The following is a 24,050-nucleotide window of genomic DNA, read 5'->3' on the forward strand; positions in this document are numbered from 1 at the left end:
GGGGTGTCCCCACCCCCCAAAAGGAAAAATTCGGCATCCACTCCCTCCCTTGAGAAAAAATGTCAGTAGTAGTCTTAAACCATTTTTATGGACCCCAAGATTTGATTTTTACCCCCACCCTGAAAGAATTTCAAGAACGGCGCAGTCTGCGTCCCTCCCCCCCCCCTACTGGAATTTTAAAAATAGTCTATTACGGATAATGTACATATATAATGAAATTCCAAGCAATCAAGCAATCATCGAATGTTGATGGTAAGCAGTGCTTAAATCCAGTAGACTATTGGATGGTAATGGACTTTTTGAAATAATGAAAGAAAGTGAGATATCGCAATACTGATGTTATTGAATAGTAGCCTAATATATAATAGTAGTTCTGTGAACAGTAGACCTCACGCAGTATTCTCATCCACAAGTACCTGATTGAAACTATAGACCTCACAGCAATAGACTGGCTTCTCCACACATCTGTGTAATCACTTGTCAGCTGATTTATGATGAATAATTCTATAGTCTGATTTTTACTCTAATATTGGCGTATGAAGGAGGCTCCTTATTCCTTTTATATTATCCTTGAAATGCAAAATTTCCAAAAACCTTGTATATACGTCGACGCGCAATTAAAAAAGGAACATACCTGTCAAATTTCATGAAAATCTATTACCGCGTTTCGCCGTGAATGCGCAACATATAAACATTTAAACATTAAGAGAAATGCCAAACCGTCGACTTGAATCTTGAACCTCACTTTGCTCGGTCAATTATCAAATACTAATGAAATAACTGTAATTCAATAGGAGGATACGTTATAATAGTTTTCCGCCAAGTTATTCAATGATCTTTGTGGAAAGCATATCAATCTGTTCCTCGAATTTCCAGTGAATACAGTACGATAATTCCATTGAAATCTACATCAAAACCATTACACCCCTCTGACCAAAATGAAAGCACTCCGCTTTATTAGTAAAGTTAAAGGTCATGAGTGCTAATATGGAGATTGACTAGTTCAGTGTAAAGCTTGAGATGATATCAACTCAACTCAATTAAATTAGCTATCCGTGATGGGAACTTCATGTAGTGATGATATTTTCACCTCAGTTTCAGGCTTAGCAAACAATGGATTAACTGATTAGTATCTGAAACAATCTTATAAAGTGGAATCAATTTTTTTCTAGAGATAATTTCAAAACAAAGTTTATTTGTATTATGGGTTGGCTTCATATTCTGAATACAGTACTATATTTGATATTTTGTTAATTGGTTTTTTGGTAATTTATCAGTTGTTTTCCTCCAATCTGCTTTCCCTCAAGTGAATTTTTCAGATTTTTTCAAACACTATATTATTCCTTTCATCCTTTCTGACGGTAGGAGTGGGGTTTTATAATTCTCATCTCATGCATTACCGTATTCCTAAACTTCTCACCACATAACTTTCATGCTTCTCACTGTAGTGAGGTCCACGTTATAATGGCAGTGGAGAGAGATAGGAGAACAACGTTGCCGATCCTCTGTCTTGTCAATGCCTTTTCTACGGAGGAAAAGTGATGGCTAATCAAACACTGCCATTATAACGTGGACCTCACTATAGTATTGATTTGTCCACTACCTACTTGATGACAAGGTAAAAATTCACTCTGTAGCTCTGTATAATAACTCCATTATCACTGGTTCAGAACGAGTGGGTCGTGATTTATACAGAGTGTTCTGAAAAAAGGTCAGGGGGCGATTCCTCACATCAAAAGAAGAAGAGAAGTTCCAATCAACATAGGTCCGAAAATGCTTGGTTACCAAGTTATACAGAGTGAAAGATTTCGTCTGAATTTCAGTTCCCCTGCTGAAACGAAGCCCTACGGGTATTTGTTGGCTGTTAATCAAGATGTAAAATTTAGCGGAATTTATGTAAAATTAACTGAAAATTAAAATTAAAATTAACGTTTGATTGAATAAAACCGTTTCCAGACCAGTAGCTACAGTAATTTTTAAGATATGTGACGAAATACGCGAAACTTGGTCCCAAAAAACAAGTTCCTTTAAGGTTTGAAGCAGATTTACTATGTTAATGTACAATAAACACAAAATACAAAATATTTATCGGTTTTGATCGAATTTGAATGACATCTTGCTGAACCGAAATCGACAGTGTAGCTCGGGCCACAATATTATCATGCAGCGTTCCGATCCTACTCATGTCCGATATTTCTGTGGGGTGGAGGGCAGGTGGACATGTGTGGCATGCACCATTTTATGCTTTTGTCATTGAAATAATAATCGATTTTAAAAATCTGCATTTAACGAGGATACGATGTTCGTCAGTTAGTCCTTTTCCCTCACTGTCAATTGAAAACAAATTCATCAACCTTCAATATAATAATGAAGTCCCCTCAAGAATGACGAGAGAATGTTGATTTTCCAATGAAATAGATAAAAATTGACCCATCACCATCAGAGACTAGGAGCCAATGTGATGAAGATGTCCGTTTGATCGTCAGTAGTCGCCGCGTCACGAACAAAGCAGGGGTTGACGGTGTGTGAGTGTGTGTGAGTGTTGAGTGTCGTTTCAGCACGCTCGATGGGGCGTGTGATGTGCGATTGCCGTGTGTGTGGGTGCGTGCGCCTCTCTTCAACAGGTGTGTTGACGCACGCGCACCTCCGTCAGCGCGCGAATATTGTTTGGTCAGCGTCGGCGTCAGACCGTCAAACGGAATCTGAACGGCTTGCGACGATAACGGGCTCGCCGATGATCAGCAACGCTAGCGATACGTAAACGTCAACTGCGGCCATCTAACAACACAGCCCCCTAGTTGCAGGTAATAGAATTGATGGATTTTTACGAAAAATTGAGGTTTTCGACAATCCAATGGAAACCTCTTCCATTCTTAAGTTTCCTAAACTCTATAGATTACAATAATTATTGAAACTGATGATGTTTTGAAGAAATCTGGAAATCACTCTTCAACAGTGATCAGGATATTCTAAGATTCTCTTCCATTTTCCATTCTCAAGTTTCCTAAATACAAGAGATTACAATTATTATTGAAACTGATGATGTTTTGAAGAAATCTGGAAATCACTCTTCAACAGTGATCAGGATATTCTAAGATTTTCTTCCATTTTCCATTCTTAAGTTTCCTAAATACAAGAGATTACAATAATTATTGAAACTGATGATGTTTATAGAAATCTGGAAATCACCCTTCAACAGTGATCAGGATATTCTAAGATTTTCTTCCATTTTCCATTTTAAAGTTTCTCAAAATACAAGAGATTACAATTATTGAAACTGATGATGTTTTGAAGAAATCTGGAAATCACTCTTCAACAGTGATCAGGATATTCTAAGATTCTCTTCTATTTTCCATTTTTAAGTTTCTTAAATACAATAGATTACAATTGAAACTGATGATGTTTTGAAGAAATCTGGTAATCACTCTTCAACAGTGATCAGGATATTCTAAGATTCTCCTCCATTTTCCATTTTTAAGTTTCTTAAATACGAGAGATTACAATAACTGAAGCTGATGAAGTCTCTTCAACAGTGATCAGGATATTCTAAGATTTTCTTCCATTTTCCATTTTTAAGTTTCCTAAATACAAGAAATTACAATAAAATTGAAACTCATGATGTTTTGAAGAACTCTGGAAATCACTCTTCAACAGTGATCAGGATATTCTAAGATTTTCTTCCATTTTCCATTCCTAAGTTTCCTAAATACAAGAGATTACAATGACTAAAACTGATGATGTCTTGAAGAACTCTGGAAATCACCCGTGGACGGTGATCTGGATATTCTAAGATTTCTCATCTATTCAAATCTTCCATTCCCCATTCTTGGGGGGTTTGAATACAATAAATTTACAGTCGTAACTGATGTTTTGAAGAGCTGGAAGTCACTCTTGAACAGTGATCGGGATATTCACTGGGAATTCTCATGGATTCCAATCTTCCTTTTCCATTCTTGGGGTTTTGGAATACAAGAAATTTAGTCGTAACTGATGCCACTCTGAGTCAGTAATCAGGATAAGCACTATGATTTCTCATGGTTTCCAAGTAGTAGCCTAAAGAAACTATACGAGGTTTTCGTGATAGTAACTGGGTGAGGAGCATAGAACTATATTATTTTTACTACTGTGTTATAGTCATGAACTAAATACTCATAGACTACTAAGCAAGAGGGGCTTTGAGCGTTTCTAAGGGCTTTTTCGTAAATTGAGATATTATAAGTTGGGAATTTTGGGTTTTAGAAGTAGAACAAATATAATCTCACTTTCAGAAACGGGGATGGAGGGCAATAGAAGGATTCCTATAGATTTTCTTGTAGCCTGAGGGGTTTCCAGAGGAGATGTATGGGGTTCTGTCATTTGGAAGCGCTTCAGTCACTGACGGGGTTATGGATTATTCTTTCGATTTAACGTTCCATCCCTGTCCCTCTTGGGTAATATAAGTGGAGAAATTGAATGTTTTATCTTAAATAATTTAAGGTTTCAATGAAAACTGAGTGTCTTGATAGTTTTTAAGGGTTTTGTAGAATTCTACTAAGGGTTAGAATTCTACAAACCCTTCCAAAACAAGAAATTTTTCAAAAGAATTTTTCGTTGTTCTCCAGCAGCATATAATAGAATTTTCAGAAGTTCTGTTCGATCTTCTTCCACTCAATTCAAATCCTAAGGAGTTTCCAGTTCTCAATGTGATACAGGCAACTTCCGAAGTTATATAGGGAGTTGGAATGTTTGAGAGAAACATATTAATATTTTGAGTATCGTAGGACTTGAAACTAGTTATCTACCAAAATCTACTAGTCTCTTTGGAGACTCCTTCTTTATAACCTGAGAGGTTTTTCCCCCTTACAGATAAAAATAATAGGTTCTACTCATTATACTTGAAGCGACAGTGTTTAGAGCATCAAAGTGTAGTGAAATTATGAGAATGTTCATTGTGTGGTTCAAGTGTTTTAAGATGAGTTCGAATGAACACAATAGAAAAAGTTTTACTCGGTTATATGTATCATTGGTAGGGTATTTCCTTTGTATATCCACAATATTAATTTGTTAAATATTGTAACTCTTTTCTTTTTATTACGTCTTGCCTTTTGGTCACCTCTTCCAGATGCTCACTCATCGAAGTCAGAATTGAAAGTAGAGAGAGAATAACATACTGTGCTCCTCACCTGTGTTCAAGATAGAGCATTTGAGTGAGCTTACTTTGAAATAGGATTCTTCTTATGTAGAAAATTGTCTAAATTACCGATGCCTCGTCTAATGCAATAGGATTCTCCAGTGAGAGGTCTCTTTGATATGAGTTCCAAATGCAGAGATCGAGATATACGGTTGCACATTTCAAAAAATTGGAGAGAAAGGCAGATTCTGCCTTGGATTTGTGACAATCATACTGTACAGTATTTCAAACGATTTCAGTTCTCCAATATACAGAGAATAATAGTAGTTCTCTCTAAAAATAATAATTATATTTCTCTCCAATACAGAGAAATATTCTATTTCTCTCTACATTCACTCAATTTTCAAGATTATGTGAACATGCTTCCCGATTCCTTCCTACCGTACTAATCAGGATGACTTGAAACACGTTCTTAGTATGCATAATGAACTTCGATTTCCTATTGTCTTTTCCTCTTTCAAATTCCTTTCAGAATAAACTAGTTGAATACTGTTAGAAGGTTACTGTAGAGAAAATTTCACTGAGAGTATGATCATATTGGATGCTTGTATGTGCAAATGCATGTCAGATCACGCATGAACCAAACAACACAATTTTGAAAGAGCTATTGAAACTCATTGGGCCTTTTTGTAGCTGCTAACACTGAACGCAACCAACAAGTGCACTTGTTCAGAGTGAGTGTTCCTATTGTCATGCATAATCAAGCGTGCACTTGCACATTTACACATCCAATATGCCTCATGAACAAATATTGGCGAATACACCTTAATTTATAGCCTACTATCAATACACCCTTCTTAAGATATTCAATAGTGTGCAATGAATTACTAAATCAGTTGTAGAACTGAATGGGAGCTCCTCTCATTCATACTATTGTTTCTGCGTAAATTAAGCTGTCTAGAATAACAGAGCATTTTTCACATACTCAACGCAGATGAACGCGGAAGTTGAAAAATGTCTGCTAAATGCCTTTTTTATCCTAACCTTTTTCAAAACTCACTGTCAGCAGACCCAACTTCCACTTTTGAAACAAATGAAGGCACTCAAAAAATATTTTTAAAACTCATTCAGCTGAAAAAGTAATAGGCTACTTTGCAATGAGCTTGAAGTTCGAGTCGGGCTTTTCTTTGAAACATTGTTTCAGCTATTTTTTCTGTGAAATCCCTTCTGAAACAAACATCGTCAATAAAGCGATACGTTAGAACTGATCTATTGAAGTCCTCATATTGCCTACTATACCCGTGGTATAGTATCGATTGTGACATTTTAGAATTACATTGAGCCACATAACATTTCTCTTGAACGATGATGTGGAAAAATGCGTGGATTCATTCAATAATATTAATGAGATCTACCATCTTGTGGAAATCCCCCAGAAATATGTCAAATGTTTGTGATAGTGAAGAAAATTTTTTATCTATTGAAAAATTTACTGCATAATATTTTCCTTTTCGGCTCTCAGAATTTTCATCAATGAGCAAAGTGTGGAGAGATTCTCTGTATTATCTATTGTGGAAGATGAAACAATGGCAATGAAGTTGACATCTGACATGGATATTATTTGACCTTTTCGAAAAAATAAAATAGATAGGCCTTAATAACAACAAAAAATTTATTTATTTATTCAAAGACAATAGAATACAATACAGGTGAAAACAACAGGCATTCGTCCAAAACTGCTTTTAAACTTACTTTAAAATAATACAGCTAGTATAATATTCGGATAATAACATTCACTTTTCACTTACATTGGATAACATGTGAATTCTTCCAAACAATTCTAGCTGATATTATTAAGGGTAGGTTTGAACTTGTTAGACAAATAGGAAAGTGTGAATATTTCCTCGAAAGGTCACATCCTGTCTCATTCGCTCATGTCGCATGTCCTCATTTCCACATCATGTCTCTAGCATTATAATATTGACTGTAATACAACATGGTTTTGAAATTCTCCTAGAAATGTTAACCCTACCTATCACCTGCATTGAATACAGTTCACCAAGGAGAAATTGTATGCCAACTGTATAACTATGTGTAGTGTATGTAAACTGTATGCCAATTAGGTACTATTACCTAGACTAGTTTGTGTGGGAATTTTCAAAGAAAATTCAAGGAAGGAACCGTAGCTGGTTTCATTCTAGACGAGAATCCATATTTATTTCATGAATTTCCGGCAGTAGTTGAGTTGAGTGTGATTCACTTGAAACTGTCACCATTCCTAATGAATAATATCAATGCTTTCCATTACTCTAATGCTGAATGGAGTGAATCTCGCTAGAAAGGAGTCGTCACTCGTTAAATTTTTACGCGCGGTGGTGTCACTGTCATAGTGTCAGTCGTGAGGCGTGGGATGGTCTGCTTCAAACTGTCTCGTCATTATATTATCGATATTCGGTCAGGATGTCTTTTTATTACGATATTCCTGTTATTCTTATTGATAAACGGGTGTCACAAGAAACATGCACGACTTAGTTGCATACCTATAGTTGCGTAGTTTAGTGTTATAATGTGCATCATCATTTTCTTCCATTTTCCATTTTTAAGTTTCTTAAATACAAGAGATTACAATAACTGAAACTGATGATGTCTTGAAGAAATCTGGAAATCACCCTTCAACAGTGATCAGGATATTCTAAGATTTTCTTCCATTTTCCATTTTAAAGTTTCTCAAAATACAAGAGATTACAATTATTGAAACTGATGATGTTTTGAAGAAATCTGGAAATCACTCTTCAACAGTGATCAGGATATTCTAAGATTCTCTTCTATTTTCCATTTTTAAGTTCTTAAATACAATAGATTACAATTGAAACTGATGATGTTTTGAAGAAATCTGGTAATCACTCTTCAACAGTGATCAGGATATTCTAAGATTCTCCTCCATTTTCCATTTTTAAGTTTCTTAAATACGAGAGATTACAATAACTGAAGCTGATGAAGTCTCTTCAACAGTGATCAGGATATTCTAAGATTTTCTTCCATTTTCCATTTTTAAGTTTCCTAAATACAAGAAATTACAATAAAATTGAAACTCATGATGTTTTGAAGAACTTTGGAAATCACTCTTCAACAGTGATCAGGATATTCTAAGATTTTCTTCCATTTTCCATTCCTAAGTTTCCTAAATACAAGAGATTACAATGACTAAAACTGATGATGTCTTGAAGAACTCTGGAAATCACCCGTGGACGGTGATCTGGATATTCTAAGATTTCTCATCTAATCAAATCTTCCATTTCCCATTCTTGGGGGGTTTGAATACAATAAATTTACAGTCGTAACTGATGTTTTGAAGAGCTGGAAGTCACTCTTCAACAGTGATCGGGATATTCACTGGGAATTCTCATGGATTCCAATCTTCCTTTTCCATTCTTGGGGTTTTGGAATACAAGAAATTTAGTCGTAACTGATGCCACTCTAAGTCAGTAATCAGGATAAGCACTATGATTTCTCATGGTTTCCAAGTAGTAGCCTAAAGAAACTATACGAGGTTTTGGTGATAGTAACTGGGTGAGGAGCATAGAACTATATTATTTTTACTACTGTGTTATAGTCATGAACTAAATACTCATAGACTACTAAGCAAGAGGGGCTTTGAGCGTTTCTAAGGGCTTTTTCGTAAATTGAGATATTATAAGTTGGGAATTTTGGGTTTTAGAAGTAGAACAAATATAATCTCACTTTCAGAAACGGGGATGGAGGGCAATAGAAGGATTCTTAAAGATTTCTTGTAACCTGAGGGGTTTCCAGAGGAGATGTATGGGGTTCTGTCATTTGGAAGCGCTTCAGTCACTGACGGGGTAATGGATTATTCTTTCGATTTAACGTTCCATCCCTGTCCCTCTTGGGTAATATAAGTGGAGAAATTGAATGTTTTATCTTAAATAATTTAAAGTTTCAATGAAAACTGAGTGTCTTGATAGTTTGTAAGGGTTTTGTAGAATTCTACTAAGGGTTAGAATTCTACAAAACCCTTCCAAAACCGGAAATTTCTCAAAGACTTTTTCGTTGTTCTTCGGCAGCAAATAATAGATTTTTCAGAAGTTCTGATCGATTTTTCCACTCAATTCAAAACCTAAGGAGTTTCCAGTTCTCAATGTGATACAGGCAACCTCCGAAGTTATATAGGGAGTTGAAATGTTTGAGAGAAACATATTAATATTTCGAGTAGGCTATCCTAGGACTTAAAACTAGTTATCAACCAATATCTACTAGTCTCTTTGGAGACTCCTCCTTTATAGCCTGAGATGTTTTCCCCTTAGAAAGAAAAATAATAGGCTCTATTCATTATACTTGAAGCCACTTCAGACAGTGTTTAAAGCATCAAAGTGTAGTTAAAGTATGAGCATATTCATTGTGTGGTTCAAGTGTTTTAAGAAGAGTTCGAATGAACACACTAGAAAAAGTTTTCCTCGCATATATGTATCATTGGTAGAGTATTTCCTTTGTATTCTATATTTTTTCAGATATTTTGACTCTTTTATTTTTATTACGTCTTGCCTTTTGGTCACCTCTTCCAGATGCTCACTCATCAAAGTCAGAATTGAAAGTAGAGAGAGAATAACATACTGTGCTCCTCACCTGTGTTCAGGATAGAGCATTCGAGTGAGCTTACTTTGAAATAGGATTCTTCTTATGTAGAAAATTGTCTAAATTACCGATGCCTCGTCTAATGCAATAGGATTCTCCAGTGAGAGGTCTCTTTGATATGAGCTCCAAATGCAGAGATCGAGATATACGGTTGCACATTTCAAAAAATTGGAGAGAAAGACAGATTCTGCCTTGGATTTGTGACAATCATACTGTACAGTATTTCAAACGATTTCAGTTCTCCAATATACAGAGAATAATAGTAGTGCTCTCTAAAAATAATAATTATATTTCTCTCTAATACAGAGAAATATTCTATTTCTCTCTACATTCACTCGATTTTTAAAGATTATGTGAACATGCTTCCCAATTCCTTCCTACTAATCAGGATGAGTTGAAACACGTTCTTAGTATGCATAATGACCTTTGATTTCCTATTGTCTTGTCCTCTTTCAAATTCCTTTTAGAAGGAATGCTTAGAAGGCTGTTAGAAGGTTAGTGTAGAGGAAATTTCACTGAGAGTATGATCATATTGGATGCTTGTATGTGCAAATGCATGTCAGATCACGCATGAACCAAACAACACAATTTTGAAAGAGCTATTGAAACTCATTGGGCCTTTTTGTAGCTGCTAACACTGAACGCAACCAACAAGTGCACTTGTTCAGAGTGAGTGTTCCTATTGCCATGCATAATCAAGCGTGCACTCGCACATTTACACATCCAATATGCCTCATGAACAAATATTGGCGAATACACCTTAATTTATAGCCTACTATCAATACACCCTTCTTAAGATATTCAATAGTGTGCAATGAATTACTAAATCAGTTGTAGAACTGAATGGGAGCTCCTCTCATTCATACTATTGTTTCTGCGTAAATTGAGCTGTCTAGAATAACAGAGCATTTTTCACATACTCAACGCAGATGAACGCGGAAGTTGAAAAATGTCTGCTAAATGCCTTTTTTATCCTAACCTTTTTCAAAACTCACTGTCAGCAGACCCAACTTCCACTTTTGAAACAAATGAAGGCACTCAAAAAATATTTTTAAAACTCATTCAGCTGAAAAAGTAATAGGCTACTTTGCAATGAGCTTGAAGTTTGAGTCGGGCTTTTCTTTGAAACATTGTTTCAGCTATTTTTTCTGTGAAATTCCTCCTGAAACAGACATCTTCAACAATGCGATACGTTAGAACTGATCTATTGTAGCCCTCATATTGCCTACTATACTTGTGGTATAGTATCGATTGTGACATTTTAGAATTACATTGAGCCACATAACATTTTCCTTGAACGATGATGTGGAAAAATGTGTTGATTCATTCAATAACATTAATGAGATCTACCATATTGTGAAAGTCCTCTCAGAAATATGTCAAATGTTTGTGATAGTGAAGAAAATTTTTATTAAAAAAAATCTATTAAAACATCTATTGCATAATTTTCTCCCTTTCGGCTCTCAGAACTTATGAAAAAACTTCGATTAAAGGTCTTTTCCAAGAAATTTCATCAATGAGCATAGTGTGAAGAGATCCTCTGTGGACTATTATCTATTAATTGTGGAAGATAAAACTACAGCAATCAAGTTTACATCTTACATGGATATTATTTGCCCTATTTGAAAAAATAGATAGGCCGAGATACCAACAAAGCATTTATTTATTTATTTATTCAAAGACAATATATACAATCCAGGTGAAAACAACAAGCATTCGTCCAAAACTGCTTTTAAACTCACTTTAAAATAAAATAATACAGCTTGAATAATATTCGGATAATAACACTCACATTGGATAACATGTGAATTCTTTCAAACTGTTCTAGCTGATATTATTAAGGGTAGGTTTGGACTTATTAGACGAATTGAAGAAAGAGTGAAAATTTCCTCGAAAGGTCACATTCTGTCTCATTCGCTCATGTCCCATGTCCTCATTTCCACATCATGTCTCTTGCATTATAATATTGACATTATAATAAAACATGGTTTAGAAATTCTCCTAGAAATGTTAACCCTATCTATCACCTGCATTGAATACAGTTCACCAAGGGGAAATTCAGTTTACTGTATGCCAATTACGTACTATTACCTAGACTAGTTTGTGTGGGAATTTTCAAGGAAAATTCAAGGAAGGAACCGTAGCTGGTTTCATTCTAGACGAGAATCCATATTTATTTCATGAATTTCCGGCAGTAGTTGAGTTGAGTGTGATTCACTTGAAACTGTCACCATTCCTAATGAATAATATCAATGCTTTCCATTACTCTAATGCTGAATGGAGTGAATCTCGCTAGAGAGGAGTCGTCACTCGTTAAATTTTTACGCGCGGTGGTGTCACTGTCATAGTGTCAGTCGTGAGGCGTGGGATGGTCTGCCTTAGTCTGCCTTGTCATTATATTATCGATATTCGGTCAGGATGTCTTTTTATTACGATATTCCTGTTATTCTTATTGATAAACGGGTGTCACAAGAAACATGCACGACTTAGTTGCACACCTATAGTTGCGTAGTTTAGTGTTATTCTGTGCATCAATCTTGAAGTAGTTTCAGTGAGTTATCAGTTATTTCAATCCAATAATATGAATACTGCTTTTTATAGTAGTTCATTCCTAGTTTACACGATTTCAGTAGACGTTTCAATTAGTCTACTGGAGGTATTTTAACGGCAGAAAGTAACTTGAACCGTGTGATCTCTCACTTGAACCCGAAATCTATTCATGTACGTGTCTACACGGTTCCACCTGTGTCCACACACTTTTTATGTTGTGTCTATCATTTGTATCGTATCATATAGTTGGTTATGAAAGATTATTGACCGAGCGAAGTGAGGTCTAAGATTCAAGTCGACGGTTTGGAATTTCTCTTAATATTTAAATGTTTATATGTTGCGCATTTACGGCGAAACGCTGTGATATATTTCCATGAAATTTGACAGTTATGTTTCTTTTTAAATTGCGCGTCGACGTATATACAAGGTTTTTGGAAATTTTGCATTTCAAGGATAATATAAAAGGAAAAAGGAGCCTCCTTCATACGTCAATATTATAGTAAAAATCAGACTATAGAATTATTCATCATAAACCAGCTGTCGAGTTGACTATAAATATTGCATGCCATGACGGATGCAATTCAATATCTCAATGTAACTTGGTAAAAAATTAACAGCTGTGTAGACTATAAATTGCATGCCTCATTGCATGCCTCATTGAATGCAATTTTTATGCACTATTAAATAGGAAGCAAAGAACTTTCAACAGCTCGTCTGGGCGCCTAGATGTCTTCTGGTTTTCTCGCGCTAAATTCCGGAAAGCGTTATATGATAATTAAATCTTGTGTAAGCATAATCTGATCAAATTAATAGTTAGTGTATCAGTGTGAATGTACTTATGGTTTGGGACGTCGTTATAACAGCGCGAGGTCTACTGTTCACAGAACTACTAGTTATATTGGTTATATGAGAAATTATTGTATCGGTTATGTAAGCATGAGTTACTTGACAGAATACAATAACAACATGATATTCATTCTTTTGAACAATAAAATAGGTTATTTATTTACTGTGATGCGGTAACCAACTAGAAATTTGGAACTGTATTGCTTTTTGTATTCTTGTATCTAGTCTAATTAATAGTTCATGATACGTTTGCAGAATACGTGCAAGTTGATCATAGCAAAACCTCATTCATTGTGAATACCATTGAATTTCAATGTCACTAGATGCTTTCATATCAACATTATCACATACAGGCTTTTTACGAACTCCCTACTAACACTCTAGGGCATTGTTCCTGGGTAACAAACATATCTAAATATCATATTTAAATTGTCCGGAAGTCTTCAGTTACTCACACAGCGGCCATTCTACTTTTTCACTTATTATTTTTCTCCAAATAATGGTTAAACATACGAAATTGAATACTAGAGTATTGGTAGAGGGGTCGTAAACATTCTGTATATTGAGATTATTCTATTCAGGAAGAGTTAATTCAATTTTCCAGAAAAATCTATGGTCTTGCCGTCTCAAATACATATTGGATTTATAAATAGATTTAGGATACCTATTACATTACTAGTAGTTCTGTAAACAGTAGACCTCACGCAGTATTCTCATCCACAAGTACCTGATTGAAACTACAGTAACTATATTGGGTAATATCATAGCCTACTATCATAGAGAAACAATAGCGTAAGTAGATGTCCCAGTAGGGAATTTATGTCGCAACTTTTACGGTTATCTCAAGCCGATTACTGTCGATTATTGTCAATTTTAACTGTTTTGTTGGGGTGATAGTGTATGAACGGCACAAGTTGAGAGACTGCCAGCGTCACACAGCTGCATAGGAAAGAACTTTGTGAACTATCGGCATGGGATAACAGTAAAACTTGCGACATAAACGCCCTATACCAATACCTACTATTACGTAAGTAATTAGATACGTAAGTAGATATCCCATGATATAGGCAATACCTACTATTACGTAAGTAATAGTAGGTATTGCCTATATCATGGGATATCTACTATGCTATCGTTTCTCTATTCCACTATATCTAAAGTAAGCCATGGTAATATAGTTACTGTAATTGAAAATATAGACCTTATGGAAATACAGCAATAGACTGGCTTCTCCACACATCTGTGTAATCACTTGTCAGCTGATTTATGATGAATAATTATATAGTCTGATTTTCACTCTAATATTGACGTATGAAGGAGGCTCCTTTTTCCTTTTATATTATCCTTGAAATGCAAAATCTCCAAAAACCTTGTATATACGTCGACGCGCAATTTAAAAAGGAACATACCTGTCAAATTTCATGAAAATCTATTACCGCGTTTCGCCGTAAATGCGCAACATATAAACATTTAAACATTCAAACATTTTAACATTAAGAGAAATGCCAAACCGTCGACTTGAATCTTAGACCTCACTTCGCTCGGGCAATTATTATATTCAGGAAATGGTAATTCAATTTTCCAGAAAAATCTTTGGTCTTATAGATACATATTGGATTTATGAAAAGATTTAGGATATCTAGACTATATGGTATTATGATGTATGGTTGAGTCACTGCATAGAGTAAACATAACTGTTTGCAGTCATTTTAGCAGACATAAATTAGCTATTATTCATAATTCAGCTATTATAGCATAAATCAGCAGGCATAAATTAGCAGCCATCATGGAAAGGATTAACTGCTGAATTTATATGGGGACAGGCCCACCTGTAGATCTGTTAACCTTGGTTTAGGCATACATGACTGAGGAAGTGTAGTTCTCATCACCGATACTATGCAGCATACAACATGATACATGATTGACAGACCGAGCTGCAGCTTGACGGCCATCTTTTTTTAGAATATTAATCTTCCACGTGATGCTCTTCAAAGGTCTTGTTATTGATCACATCGTTCGTTCATTCCTTGCCGCCGGTTTACAATATTTGCAACCTATACGTGGTGATCCTCCATTCATTCATTCAACGCAGAGTTGTAGGGAACCGACAGTAAATTGGAATAAAAAGTTGCTGATTTTTGTATTATAGTCTAGGAGTAGTTGCTTGTTGGCTTGGCAATTGAGCTGAAGTCCCAACTTGTCTATAAAACTCATTCTAGGAATCTTCTAGTTGATATTATATTATTTTTTCCAAGTACCCATTAATTGATATCTGTTTTGAAAAGCTTTCTGATAACCCTTTGTAGAAGCTACTGTTGATGATACTGTATATGGAAGCTAGTTTCAAGAAGCTGTTATAGAAAAGTTTCTTGATTGATAAAATAGACTATACTTTGCCAAGGTATTTTGCTATTGATAAATCTACTATTGTTGATGATGTTTAATGATTAGTAGATCAGTTGAATAAATAAATAAAAATGATTGAATAAATAACTTGAAATACACAGTACATTAATGAGACAAATTTGTTTGTCACACTAAGGCCCGGTTGCACAACAGCCCGTTAAATTTTAACCGTGATTAATTTCACGAGAATCAATCAGAGGAGGCGTTTTTGAAAAGACGGCTCTCTGATTGGTTCTCGTGGAATTAATCACGGTTGAAATTTAACCGGCTATTTTACACCCGGCACTAAATCTCAACTATCATCGAAATGAGTATGTTCAAATTCGATAATCGTTGAAAGTGACATTTTTGGGTGTCAAGCCTTTTAAATACTTATCGAAACATGAAAATACTACAATAGTCTCAAATACATGAATTCTATCAACCTTGATTGTAACTATGCCCTGCACTTCCTAGTATTATTTTCCGATTGTGCGTCAAGACTTTTGAATACTAAATATCAAAACAAAAACATCCTACATAGTCTAAATTACATGAATTCTATCTGCCTTGATTGTAACTATCCCCTGCACTTCCTAATATTATTTCCCGATTGGATGTTCTTTGCATAAATTTGCCCAATGTGATTATTTTTTCGCTATCAGCAGACAACATTATACTGTTGAATATCATAGTTTTAGTTGAGTAAAACATTATTTATTTATTCTTATGGCTTTTATCGGCAGAGAGATCCTTTCGGATGTTCTGCCTCGCCGTATTACCCAATTTCATTTCCTATCAACACTCAAGTTTATAGGTTATGTCTTGGGTTCTTCATGCTTTCTCACTAAAAATTTGCACTTTCACTTCCTGTGATTATATTTTATAGATTTTAAAATCAAGAAAACTATTTTCAAACACAAAATCTCATTTAAAAAGCAGAACTATATAAATTTTGATGATAATATTGAACTGAAAATTTCACATTACAATTTTTTCCATGGCAACCAGACAGTCGAAATTTCTTAAAAGTAGAACATTTAAGCTCTAGAACTCAATTTCAACTATTTAAACCAATTTAGTACATTTTTCTTAGGATGTCCCTCCCCAAAGTTTGGATACTGCCGTAGGAGGAACGCTTGAAAACATTTCATTTTGACTTCCTCACCTGTATTCTCTACTTGTCCTTATTATACATGAGTAGGCTATTCGATTCGTTAATCAAATGAGGTTATAATACTCACTGAACAATCAGATTGGTTCGATTATATCTGAAACCTTGGTCATGAAGTGATTGCCATATCTAAACTGCTCTGAACTGTACCCGAACACCAATCAACGAATATGACAATGCCATACTGTCTCCGAAGTGACTACAATGATATCAAGTTATAATGTCATCACCAAACTAATATGCCAACTTCAAATTGCGTCCACAATAATCATTATACTACTCTAACTTGCGGGAGAAGTTTAAAGTTTCCTCAGTTAATTTCATTTATATGATAATTTTCTCTCATGAATGAAACACTTTACCTGAATTTTTATTGTTGCAAAGATTGCTTCAAGACAGTTGAAGTGTAAGTTACGTGAAATTACACATTTCATGAGCGGTATTAGAATAATGTGATTATCATAGAGGTACTAAGATATAGTAGAGATTGCATTTGATTGTTTCTCAACCTGATTATATCTTGAAGTTGAAGAATAATGCCAATTTATTTTTTAATTGTCGGAACGCTCATCTTATCTTCAATGAAATCTGACTATACATCGCTCATCGATGGTTCAAGGTTTCTGAAATTCACTTTCTACCAGTGAGTATGGAATATAATTCCATAAGTCTATGAATAGTATATTATGACTATAGTCTCTGAATAGTATATGAATAGTCTATGAATAGTATCATATAAAAGAATCTAAGAAAGATTTTAAAGAATTCTAGAAGAATCTTCGAAAAATAAAAAAGTTTTAAAAGAAAGTTCTTGAAGTTGTTATCTGTGAGTTACGGAATTTCCTTACTCCGTCTAATAAATTACATTCTATACTCACTGCTTTCTGTTTTGATGATTTCGCTAAATCGCAGGAATGATGGAGGTTATTCACGTATTATACAGTAAGCAATTTATATTAAACTTACAAACAATTTTTATCTTTATCTTAACTATTAACTTAATAGGAATCTCACCATATACATTCACTTTTACTATACCTAAAAATCCTCTAATAAAAATTCAATAATACTTACTAGCAATAGGTATTTTGCACTAGAACAAGACTAGACTTGTTCTAGTCTTCTTCTTCCGTAAAAAAAATACTAGAACAAGTTTACCTTCACAAAAGATTTTATGCTATTCAAATTTTTATCTGAAAATAATATATTCTAAATCAGTAAATTTCAAGAGCTTCTATTTTCATGATTTTGTCATGTGATGAATAGACGACGTAACACTCTCACTGAATAGCATGACTATTATCTATTATCAACCACCTATTCGATTTTAAGGGATAATTGCTTATTAATTATTGATGTATTCATGCTTTTGATTTCCAAAAACGAGCTATCAAACTCATGAACCCCTCTGTTCTCAAATATGGCACGCCATCGACAAAATTTGTGTCTGAATTTGCTCAAGGAACGAAATTGACAAGTCCATTGTTGGAATATTACTCTGAAGAAGACCCTTGAACACCCTTTGTAGCGGAAAGACACTTTCCATATTCAGTTCAAAAATGGAAAAATCCAATTTATTCGTTGTTGGTTATCCATCTTGTTTTTACTAATATTAATACTATTGTATTTTTATATAACTTTAAAGTGAAAAACAAAGTGAATTGAGTGTTTTTTCACTTTAAAGTTACATAAAAATACAATAGTAATCCAATTTATTGTTTATTCCAACAACGGTCGTAGCACGGTTTTAAGAATAATAATTTCCATTTTTATAATATCAATCATGTGTATTATCATGTATTACTATCCAGGTAAATTTCTCAAGTCTTGGTAATCAATAAACTAGTGGGGGAAGAATTATTATTAGATTGCAGCGTACCTTGCAAGTAGCGAGACTCGGGCCAACCAACCTTCACTTACTTGAATGTGTCCCAATATAATCACATTGGCACTGCTGTACTCAGAATAAGGCAATCAGTGCTGCGGTCAAAAGTCCCCGTACAAAGAAAGTCCAAGAGGAGATGGCAGAGGAGAGAGATAAGAGGAATGGTGAAGAGAGGGATGAAGATGAAGGGAATAAAGAAGGGAAAGGAGAGGTTACAATGGAAGGGGAATAAGAGGGAGTAGGCTAAATGAGAGAAGTAGATAAGGGAGTCAAAGGAGAAGGAGAATGCGAAAACCACAAGCAAAAGAATGGCAGATGAAATGAATGGTGAGACTGAAGGAGGTGACGGTGGACAGCTAGCAGAATATAATAAAAGAACAAGACTGAAGAAGAGGAAGCACGAGAAGACAGAAGAGTCGGAGGAAATCTGTATTGGAGAACAATGAATAAACTGAAAAAGGAAGAAGAAGATAGAATTATTGGAAGAGAATTGGTAAGGAAGAGAAGGTGAAAGAGAATAAGAAGATGATGAAGAATGGAACATCCTCGGATGGAGTTGCAACAAGGAGAGAATCATGAGAAGAACAGGACAGAAGAGAATAAAGCATGACAGAAAATATGTTTGAAAGAAGAAGGAGAAGAAGAAGAAGAAAAAAAAGAAGAAGAAGAGGAGGAGGAGGAGGAGAAAGAGAAGAAGAAGAAGAAGAAGAAGAAGAAGAAGAAGGAAGGAAGAAGAAGAGTGGATGGAGTTGCAGCAAGGGAGAAAATGATGGAAAGGACAAGACAGAAGAGAATACAGCATGAGAAAGATGACAAGGAAATAGAAGAGAAATCAGAAGAAGCATAAGAAGGAGACGACATAGGAGAAATCAGAAGACAGAGAAAATGAAGCGAAATGGGAAGAAGACATCAGAGGAGAACTCAGAGGACAAAGAAAACGAAGAGAAATAAGAAGAAGCAGAAGAAGGAGACGACATAAGAGAAGTCAGAAGACGAAGAAAATGAAGAGAAATAAGAAAAAAAGACAGAGAATAACGGAAAATACGAAGAAAACGAAGAGAAATAAGAAGAGAAAGGCAAGGAGATGAACTAGAAGGAGGAAATGAACTAGGAGAAGAATAAGAAATAAAGAGGAAGCTGTAAAAGAAGAAGAAGTAGAGAACAGTGATCTGGGAGCAGAGTGTGGTGTGGAGCAAAGTGGATTGACGCGAAAATTGAGGTTGATGAGAAGATTAGACATGATAAAGATAAGTGTCGAAGAGGAGGGGTGAAAGGAGTGAGGAAGAAGGAGGTGCCATTCAAACACCCCCTCAAAAAGTGTCTTCCTTCAAGGGCTGGTTCAATACTCTGAAACAATCTACCATCCAATAAATCTTCAACACTAAAAGTCAATCTTAATTCTTAGCAATATTGTTAAAAATTAAATTCTTATTTTGCTCCCCAATAATTTGTCTCTCCACTTCTACATCCAAATGAATAATAATATTATCCAAATGATAATCGATATCCAAATGAGTCTTTGAGTGGAGGCACAGACAAAATAAGTAAATATTAATTTACTTCCTTAATGGTCAAGGTAAACAGCGAGTGACACCATCCATATGCGTGATAAATGATGATAATGATTATGGGTTGACAATGTTCATGAAGAGAGGAAAAATCTAATAATGCGTGTTGGGAACGCCGCAAGAGAGACAGAAAATGGAACAAGCGAATTAACTAGCTCTCTCTCCTGGGAGTCGAACGAAGTGCATTTCAACAGTTTGAAAATATTTTCACTTGTGGTTGAGCTTCACTCCTGGGATCGTCAATTGTTTGCGGTTGGAACGAATTTTCAATATCCAAATTCAATATGTTTCAATGAATTCAGCTCGATTTTTTTTAGAAAGTTCACTGTTTAGTAATCCTAATTTGCTAATTCATATATTGCTACAATGGAACAGTTAAATTCATGTAAACGATTAACACACCTATCAGTGAAGACGCTAGAAGCTAGACCTTACTATTTTCAGGTGAAGCGAAAAGAAAACATTTTACATATTCAATACCTCGTGCATCACGAAACGCCGCTTGCTATGTTGAACCATTTGTAAACAATGCAACTTTCATAAGAGAAACGTCTTGGTTAATTTGAAACGCAGATCCATATTTGTAATTTCAATACCGAAAAAATGCACACTCATTACAAGAACTTTTAAAATTGTATAATCACTCTCTTTCAATTCTTATTCCTCTTTCTCCAATCCTTCCTATATCAGTCGTCATTTGGTCAGTAGTCTTATTTGAAAACTTCAATGACATAGGCTTTCGTCACCATATTCCTGTTGGTTCTTAAACAGATTATAAAACTTTCAAATCCTTCAATTCTTGGAAAATGCTTTGACAATTTAAGATGAAAAAATACTATTGTCTAACATAATGATTAATTGATAATTGAAAATAATCTATTGTTACTTTCCATTTCTGACTGAGCCTATTTTTCCGTACACTTTGTTGAAGATTCTTCCCCTCTATCACAGCAAAGATTCTGGGGATTTTCAAGCCCCTTCTTATACCCTAATGTGGGATATTCTTCATGAAAGTAATTTCCGTTTTCCAAGCTGAAGATGATGCCTCATTTAACTGGAGGATATGAGACTTCAGGACACAGTTCTGGGACATGTTTATGCACTAGATGCAAACGAATTTTGACCACATTGTGCGTTACCGGTACCTGTTTAGTTGTAGCAGTCTAGTCATCAGATTCACTTTGCCTAGTATTTTGATTATAGTGAACCGGTGGGTGTTCTGTTATCCAACACATTGAGGATAAGATACTCTATAGTGAGGTCCACGTTATAATGGCAGTGGATAAAGATAGGAGAATAGCGATGTCGATTCTCTGCATTAATTAATTATAATAATATTTTAATAATATTTCTACACTGTCAAAAACATAATTGGCATCGTTGTGGACCTAGAAAAGGATAGTATCACCGGCTTTGTCGAATGATAGACAAGGATAGCAATTTCAAAGTTGAGCAAATACTGTCATTATAACGTGGACCTCACTATAGTTAACTGTATTTATCTCCATGTTAAGTGTAATCCTCAAATAACGATTACAGTCATTTGATTAAATGAATGGGTGGGTGCTATTCAGAACATTGAAGATAAGATATTTATCTTATACCTAATTTAAAATTTAACTGTATTTATCTCCATGGTAAGTGTAATCGTTAAAACTATTATACTTCTGAATGAGGCAAGAATAACTGAAATTGGGAGAATGAAAGCACGTCAGTTCAATTGGGAAGCCTACAATTCAGTCTATTTTACTCATAAAAGTACTTACTTCTCCTATTTTGAAAGTTGTTGCCAAGTTACAAATTAAGTTACAAGTTACAATGACCCTTCAATCTAGTCTCCATTTTGAATTTGTTAAATAGTACACTCTACATAGATATTTAACATCATACTGTAGTACCTTTTTAACATAATTTTTCTCAAATAAATTGAAATAGGTACTTTGATTTCTAAAATTCATGAGAATAAACTAGATAGGTAACATTGAATTTTCTCAGCAAAGTCATAAAACTTGGCAAAGCAATACCCTACCGCAATATTCCTCTGAACGGCATTCTTGCCCGATTCGCCAGTTTCCAGACTTTCGACATGAGAGTTTCGCTGAATACAGGTGACCCCATTTCTATCATATTAATTTTCTTCAAATAAATTGAAATGAGTACCTTTATTTTTGGAAATAGTTCATGTCAATACAAAAGTGACCCCGAACAAGGAATTGAATACCACATTTCATTTCATTTTGGAAACTTTTGGAAAGACATGAGAATCCAAATGTAGGTCAATATTTTCCATGATAAGACGTTTTCTGTTATTATACGGGTGACAAGGGTGTAAGAATGCTTTTACACAACACGTATTATATTGACTCTAGTAGATACCAGTATATGAGAGTTCTAAATGAAATCAAAAACTTACTGATTAGAAAAAAACATGTTTTTTTCATACTTACAGCTGTTTTCCATGCATTAAATCAAGCCGGTAAACAGCTGTTTGCAGAAAAAGAAAACATGTGATCTTTATTACAGCATACTATACTGTAAAGAGATCATATGTTCTCTTTACAGTCGAATATGTTAGGACTCTACTGAGTCCTAATAACATCTGAGTAATTAATATACTAACTCAAATAATTAAAGAACTAATTTAAGGTGTTTCAAGTTATAAGAACTCATCTGAAATCTTATAATTTAGACCTTTATTAGTTTATTTGAGCTCGAAGGGTCTCTCTGTTATGAACTAGGCGTTACGAGCTAGGTCATGATTGTTTACAGAATGCAGTAGCTCGAGCATCAGCAGGTAATGATTTCTGTTTCCCAGCAATATTATTCTTTCTCAGATAAGTATGACAAAAAATGTTGTACGTAACTTGTACGGTAACGTATTTACCGCATTCGTAAGATAACTACGTTGTAGTTTCCGTAACTAAGATAAACTACGTTTCGGGCAGAAACAATCATACTTATGCGGTAAATTATCGTTACCGGACTTGTAACGTAAAGTACTATTAAGCTAATTGATGAGGCTTAAGGGGGCAAAGCCCCCATCAAAAAAATCAAGGTTTCTATTTTTACTGGGATTTCACAGATCCACAGATTTCCCTCACTTGTCACCAAACCATCTGCTGCTTTCCACCGTTATTCATATTAGGAAGAGCTGAATTTCACGAGTAGAGTCACTGTAGATTAAACAAATTGAATCTTGTCGCCTATTCTGTGAGAAGACCAGTTTAATCAAGATATAACCGAATTGAGTGGAGAGGGAATTGAACGTGGAGCTGTTCTTGGTTTTGCACGTTGTTTGCATATAAATACGCTTCTGGACTTCAACACGTGGATTCAATGGCAGTCAATTGTCAGCAATATCCTAACTAGAAATGCAATGAATTTCAGAAATAGCAAGGAAGGACCATGCTTATGAACAGAATTTACTCACTGTGTGTTTGTTCTTTTCCATCAAAATTGGATGTCATTAGATAGTTTCTATTAAATACTAGCAGGTCACCCGTGCTCCGCAAGGGTCCATTTTGAAACTTTAAAAACTGAAAACTGAGTGGAATGTTGGAGAGTTTGAAGCAGGCATATGACCATCCTCATTTAATTAATTAAGATACTATATGCAAAATTTTGAAGTTGATTTCAGTCCAGTAGTTTAGACGTGTTGATGCGTCAAACATAATTTTTCTATCCCGTACGTGCATAAGCTAGTTCTTTCCTTTATTATCCTATACTATTAACCGAGCAACTTCTGTTTATATGTTCATATGTTTTATATATGTTTGTATTTCACCGGATCTCGAAAACGGCTCTAACGATTCTCACAAAATTCAGAACATAGTAGGTTTATAATATAAAGATTCGTTTGCACTAGGTCTTATCCCTGGGAAA

The 24,050-nt window shown here is 34.8% G+C and overlaps 1 protein-coding gene across 2 annotated transcripts in view; it reads left to right on the top strand.

Annotated features, from left to right (window-relative positions):
- The first annotated feature begins 2,685 nt into the window (after nucleotides 1-2,685).
- Nucleotides 2,686-24,050, top strand: part of LOC111058214 — a 107,720-nt gene continuing 86,355 nt past the window's right edge. The window contains exon 1 of one of the 2 annotated variants that reach the window (XM_039433090.1): nucleotides 2,686-2,804. The gene's annotated coding sequence lies outside the window, so the exon portion shown is untranslated. The remainder of the gene's footprint in view (nucleotides 2,805-24,050) is intronic. The other variant, XM_039433091.1, reaches the window with a different exon arrangement.

This window comes from Nilaparvata lugens, chromosome 7 (genome assembly GCF_014356525.2).
Source record: "Nilaparvata lugens isolate BPH chromosome 7, ASM1435652v1, whole genome shotgun sequence".
NCBI lineage: Eukaryota > Metazoa > Arthropoda > Insecta > Hemiptera > Delphacidae > Nilaparvata > Nilaparvata lugens.